At 47.5% G+C, this 7,131-nt stretch overlaps 1 long non-coding RNA gene across 1 annotated transcript in view; it reads left to right on the top strand.

The window, feature by feature from the left end:
• The window catches only part of LOC135534114 (uncharacterized), an 82,521-nt gene that overhangs the window by 19,900 nt on the left and 55,490 nt on the right, over window positions 1-7,131 (top strand). The gene's annotated exons all lie outside the window — the stretch shown is intronic.

Genomic DNA, 7,131 nt, shown 5'->3' with positions numbered 1-7,131 from the left:
CTATGATGATCCAACACAACACTGGAACTCTTCCAAGTCAAGGGAAGCTTTTGGTTTTACTAATTTATTGCCACCGGGGCTCGCCTTATGTTACAAATCCCTTTTGGCCCGACAGTCTAGGGGGGGGGGGGGGGGGGATGGTAATGAGACCCGTAACATAACTCATGCAAATAATCGTGACAAAGTAAAAGTGAGAACGAAATAACGAGGACAACTGAAATCTACCGTCAAACTCAAGGTTTATTTGAAAACACACAGTAATGGGGGGGGGGCAGGAAAAGGGGCTGAGCTGGACCCAAGGAAAGAAACAATAAGTATTCAAAAAAAACCTAAGCTAGACTAGCCTACTTTAACAGCTAACTAACTAACCAAAAACAGTGGGTGGTCCGTCCAGTTCTAACTAGTGTATTTAACAAAGTCTACCTACGGGTGGTGTATGCGACTTGTCTTGGTTTCCCTTTATCCCACCAGCAATCAAACACAAACACCATAACCAAAACAATACTCACAGGTGATGACAAAGTACTATGGAGGTGCTCAAACAAAAGAGAGGTTTTTACACAAGGAGAGAGTGAAACACAGAGACCTACAGACATGGCATTTACAGAGAGATTGAGCTCTAGAGCAAACAACTGACAGGGTTTTTAAACCAAGGGAAAGGAACTGTGATTAGGGTAGGAAAACAGGAGGAGGTGTGTCTTCTGATTGATGATTGATTGGTGACTGATTGGAGAGTGATGATTTTCACCTGTGAATACAGGATACCTGTATCCGTGACACCTGTGTAAGTGCTAAACTGCTTACTGACTGTACACAGTAACGTTACTGCATGTTTTTAGTGGGATGACTAACACGTTAGTTCTATTAGCGACCCGCACAGACAGCTGTGTGTTATGTGTTAGGCTATTAGTTGGTTGTGTTGTACATAACAGTACCCAGTGTTCGCGGGGCTGACATGCCAATCAACCTGTCAATCACGGAATGCCTGGAATGTTCTGATGCCGGGCATCCTGGTGGTTGGTGGAGTCGAGTGGGGATGGAGCATGGAGCATACATCTTGTATTTCCAGGTTTAGCCATTGTTCTCTCTCTTACGTCTGGCCTTCACAAGAGAAGTTCACGGTTGTTTTATGGGGTATCCTTCATTTATTTGGCGTGGGCTACGGCCAAACAGTAGCCTGTGTAAAGCTGGGTTAATATAACGTAAATTCGTAAACTCAATCCTCTGCCTGGACAATTGTTCCTTTATGATCGAGCCAGGTCATCACTATGTTGACTAGGACATTACTTTAGCTAATATGGTGACAACGATATAGAGTGTGTGTAGTAGTTTGACTTGGAAAGGTTTTTTCGCCTGGTCACATACAGCTGGTGTGTTGTACATTGCTACTATAACAACCTCCACTCTTCTGGGAAGGCTTTCCACTCGATTTTGTAACATTGCTACAAGCATTTCGCGACAGCATTTGGCTAACACCCGCAATAACATCTGCTAAACACGTGTATTTGACAAATACAATTTGATTGCTGTGGGGACTTGCTTCCATTCAGCCACAAGAGCATTGGTGAGCTTGGGCAGTGATGTTGGGCGATTAGGCCTGGGTTGCAGTCGGTGTTCCAATGCATCCCGAAGGTTTTCGATGGGGTTGAGGTCTGGGCTCTGTGCAGGCCATTCAAGATCTTCCACCCCGATCTCGCCAAACCATTTCTGTATGGATCTTGCTTTGTACACAGGGGACATTGTCATGCTGAAACAGGAAAGTGTCTTTCCCAAACTGTTTCCACAAAGTTGGAAGCACAGAATCGTATAGAATATCATTGTTTGTTGTCACGTTAAGGTTTCCCTTCACTGGAATTAAGGGATCTAGCCTAAACCAAGAAAAACAGCCCCAGACCATTATTCCTCCTCCACCAAACTTTACAGTTGGCACTGTGCATTGGGGCCGGTAACATTCTCCTGGCATCCGCCAAACCCAGATACGTCCGTATGACTGCTAGATGGTGAAGCGTGATTCATAACTCCAGAGAACGTGTTTCCACTGCTCCAGAGTCCAATGGCGGCGAGCTTTACACTACTTCAGCCGACGCTTGGCATTGTGCATGGTGATCTTGAGAAAAGGAAACCCATTTCATGAAGCTCCCGACGAACAGTTCTTGTGCTGAAGTTGCTTCTAGCTGCAGTTTGGAACTCGGTAGTGAGTGTTGCAGCCGAGGACAGATGATTTCAACACGCTACGCGCTTCAGCACTCAGAGGACCCCGTTCTGTGAGCTTGTGTGGCCTACCACTTCACGGCTGAGCCGTTGTTGCTCCTAGACATTACCACTTCATAATAACAGCATTTACAGTTGACCAGGGAAGCTCTTGCAGGGCAGACATTTGACTAACTGACTTGTTGTAAAGGTGGCATCCTATGAAGGTGCCATGTTGAACGTCACTGAGCTCTTCAGTAAGGCCATTCTACTGCCAGTGTTATGGAGATTGCATGGCTGTGTGCTCAATTTTATACACCTGTCAGCAACAGGTGTGGCTGAAATAATCTAATCCACTCATTTGAAGGGATGTTCACATACTTTTGTATACAAAATGGGGTGGCTAGAGGACAGCCACTTCAAAACATTAGTCCTTATGATACATTTTTTCACATTTTTAAAAACAATTTATGGTAGTGTTACTCAATGCGTTTGTATTGTCAATAGCAGTAAAGGACTAATTCAATATTTTATCAAATCATTTTTATGTATTTAATTTTGTTTACCTAAAGGGATACTATAATTCAAAATCAAATAGCTAAATGATCCAGCGAAATGATCCATGGTACGACCACCTTAAAACAATTCCAATGTCCAGCAGCTAAACACACAAATCAAATCTAATTGTATCTGTCACATGCGCTGAATACAACAGGTGTAGACCTTGCTGTAAAATGGTTACTGACAAGCCCTTAACCTCTCTGGGCAACCCGACGCGCGTGCGTCCCACCTTGCCAACAATAAATGCAAATGGGATACGCCAAATGCTAATAGCACTCGTTAAAACTCAAACGTTCATTAAAACACACATGCAGGGTACTCAATTCAAGCTACACTCGTGAATCTAGCCAACAAGTCAGATTTTTAAAATGCTTTTCGGCGAAAGCATGAGTAGCTATTATCTGATAGCAGGCAACACCCCGAAATACCTGAAGGGGACGTAAACAAAAGAATTAGCGTAGCCGGCGCTACACAAAACGCAGAAATAAAATATAAAACATTCATTACCTTTGACGAGCTTCTTTGTTGGAACTCCTATATGTCCCATAAACATCACAATTGGGTCTTTTTTTCGATTAAATCGGTCCTTGTATACCCAAAATGTCCATTTATGAAGACTGTGTGATCCAGGAAAAAAAAAACTTTTTCTAAACGCAACGTTATTTTTTTTAATTAAAAAAGTTGCCTATAAACTTTGACAAAACACTTCAAACTACTTCTGTAATCCAACTTTAGGTATTAGTAAACGTTAATAAACAATCAAATTGATCACGGAGCGATCTGTATTCAATAGGAGCAAGTTTGGAAAACGTAGTCCACTTTCCCCCTTCCATTTCTTCCTGCTGTGTCAGGATTTGGCCAGGGTTGTTCCGGGTTTTGGTCAGTAGATGTCCCCATTGTGCTTTTTGTCCCTATGTTTTTCCCTTGATCCCCATTATTATTTGCACCTGTGTCTCGTTTCCCCTGATTGTATTTAAACCCTTTGTTTCCCTCAGTTCTGTGCTCTGTGTTTGTATGTTAGCACCCTGCCCTAGTGGTCTGTGTGCTCTTGTCGATTCCGGGTGAAGTTCTTGTGGTATTCTGTTTTTTTGTTTTTGTTTATTTTTGGTGAGTTTCTTTTGAGGTCTTTTTGTGTTTTTCCTACCACCTTTTGGATTTGCCATTTTTTGTATTTTAGGATTTTTTCTTTATTAAATACACCGTCTTAAGTACTGCTGTGTCTGCCTCATCTTCTGGGTTCTGCTGACTATTCGTGGCTCAGTTGGTTAAGTGACTGTTCCTCACTCCGGAGACCCAGGTTCGAAACCGGGTCCTGACAGAAACACAGAGCCAAAAATGAACCCAGAGGCAGCCAGTTCCCAGGACCTTTTTGCCACGCTGTCCCACCACCAGGAGACTGTCCAACGCCACGAAGCCGCCCTGGTTCAGCAAGAGGCCTTAATGGCTAGACATTCTCATCTTCTGTCGGAGATGCTGACTTCCATAAAGCAGATATCTGATCGACTTACCCCGGCAACGGTTCCCGTCCCAGTACCTCAGGTTCACGTACCCATGGCAGTTAACCCCCTGGCTGAACCTCGTCTTCCACCTCCCCAACGGTTCTCAGGTGATCCAAGTGCTTGTAAAGGCTTTCTCACTCAATGTTCTCTCTCCTTTGAGCTGCAACCTTCGTCGTTTCCCACCGACCGGTCTAAGATCGCATATATCATTACCCTGCTGTCGGAAAAAGCCCTGGCCTGGGCTACTGCTGTGTGGGATGCCCATAGTTCCTGCTGTGCCAGCTACTCTGCCTTTGCTGAGGAATTCAAACGAGTGTTTCAAGGCCCAAGCAGTGGTTCTGACTCAGCCAAACAGCTCCTGACTCTCCATCAAGGTTGGCGCAGCGTGACGGACTATGCCATCCAGTTCCGCACGGTGGCAGCAGCGAGTGGCTGGAACAACGAGGCGCTCACGGTGTGCTTTCTGAAAGGCCTTTCCGACACTATCCAAGATGAACTGGCCACTCGGGAACCACCGGACAATCTCGAGTCCCTGATCAAGTTGGCTTCACGCATTGACCAGCGTCTGAGAGAGAGAACTCAACCGTAGACCTCTAGCCCCTATCAGTCCCAGCTCCGAGTCCCCACCTTTATCATCGCTGGCTCCACCGGAACCCATGCAGATTGGACGCATCTCCCAGGCTGAGAGAGACCGCCGGATGAGGGAGCGACGCTGTCTATATTGCGGCAAACCGGGCCATTTCCGTTCCACATGTCCCGGGCTCCAGGGAAACGCTCTGTCCCGTACAGACCGGGGGGAACTGTAACGGGAAACATAACCTCCTCCCATCCGTCCAACTCCCGTCTGCTCATTCCAGTCACCCTCTCCTGGGACAACCACAAGCTTCACCTTCAAGCCTTGGTAGACTCTGGAGCCGCAGGTAACTTCATGGATGGTGTCTGGGCGAAGGAGAATGGCGTTCCTCTGAACCTCTAAGTGACCCCATGAGGGTTACTACATTGGATGGAAGCCCTTTGGGATCTGGACTTGTCACTCATGTCACTACCTCCTTGAGACTTTCAGTTTCACAACACCAAGAATTGATGAACTTTCATTTGATCTCCTGTTCCGAGTTCCCTCTCGTCCTTGGATACCCCTGGCTTCACAGCCATAACCCTCACATCGACTGGTCTGTGGGCACTATCAAGCAGTGGGGTCCTACGTGCCAAGCTACTTGTATTTTCCAGAATTCCCGAGTTCTACTCCCGAGTCTTTAGAATCCATCGACCTGACCCGAGTTCCCGAGTGTTACCATGACCTCAAACTGGTGTTTAGCAAACAGAGGGCCACCATGCTACCACCCCATAGATCTTACGATTGCCCCATCGACCTGTTTCCGGGCACTTGCCCCCCAGGGGTCGGATCTTTTCCCTATCTCCACCCGAACGAGCTGCTATGGATACCTACATCAAGGACTCTCTGGAAGCAGGCCTCATGCGTCCATCAACCTCCCCGGCGGGAGCAGGGTTTTTCTTTGTGGCCAAGAAAGATGGTGGATTACGTCCTTGCATCGACTACCGGGGACTCAATGACATAACCGTCCGTAACCGTTACCCGCTACCCCTTATGGCCACAGCCTTCGAGCTGCTCCAGGAAGCAGTTGTTTTCACTAAGCTTGACCTGCGGAACGCATACCATCTTGTGCGGATCAGACCTGGTGACGAGTGGAAGACCGCTTTCAACACGCCTACTGGTCACTATGAATACTTGGTGATGCCCTTCGGCCTGACCAACGCCCCAGCGGTGTTCCAAGCGCTCATAAACGATGTGCTTAGGGATATGCTTAACATATTTGTGTTCGTTTACTTGGATGACATCCTCATCTTTTCGAGCTCCCTTCAAGAACACACTAAGCATGTCAGACAAGTACTCAAACGCCTCCTGGACAGCCATCTGTACGTTAAGCCGGAAAAATGTGAATTCCATTCATCCCGAGTACAATTCCTGGGATTTGTAGTGGAACCCGGTCGAGTCCAAATGGACCCTAGGAAGGTAGGGGCGGTAGCGGATTGGCCCACCCCCAAATCCGTTAAGGATGTTCAGCGTTTCCTGGGCTTCACAAACTTTTACCGCAAGTTCATCAAGAACTTCAGTTTGGTGGCAGCTCCTCTCTCAGCTTTAACCAAAGGTGGCAATGCAAGGTTTGTGTGGGGAAGAGAAGCTGAGACGGCCTTCCAAGGACTCAAGCAGCGCGTCCTCTCTGCTCCCATCCTGATACTACCGACTACGGATGAACCATTTGTGGTGGAGGTAGACGCATCAGAGGTTGGTGTTGGAGCTGTCCTGTCTCAGAGGGGTGAAGACAAGAAGCTTCATCCGTGCGCTTTCTTCTCACACCGGCTTACCCCGACTGAGAGGAACTACGTTGTGGGGATCGTGAACTCCTAGCGGTTAAGATGGCATTGAAGGAATGGAGACACTGGCTCGAGGGGGCTTCTCACCCGTTTCAAGTGCTTACGGACCACAAAAATCTGGAGTATATCCAGCAGGCGAAGCGATTGAACTCTAGACAAGCTAGATGGTCTCTTTTCTTCAATCGATTCCAGTTTATCCTCACCTATCGGCCCGGGTCGAAGAATCTCAAACCGGATGCCCTGTCCCGAGTCTACGCTCCTGCCATTCGAGATGACACGGACATGCCTGTCCTTCCTGCTGCTAAGATTGTGGCTCCGATCTCGTGGCAAGTTGAGGATACCGTGAGACGTGCTCAAGCTAGCGAACCAGACCCTAAAGGAGGCCCTGCCAATCGGTTGTTTGTCCCCAAGGCAGTGAGGACTCAGGTCCTTCTGTGGGGGCACTCCTCTCGCCTCACCTGTCATCCGGGCGTAGGTCGCACCTTGG

Source organism: Oncorhynchus masou, chromosome 5, assembly GCF_036934945.1.
Source record: "Oncorhynchus masou masou isolate Uvic2021 chromosome 5, UVic_Omas_1.1, whole genome shotgun sequence".
NCBI classification, from domain to species: Eukaryota; Metazoa; Chordata; class Actinopteri; order Salmoniformes; family Salmonidae; genus Oncorhynchus; species Oncorhynchus masou.
This window is presented reverse-complemented; position numbering and strand designations above follow the sequence as displayed.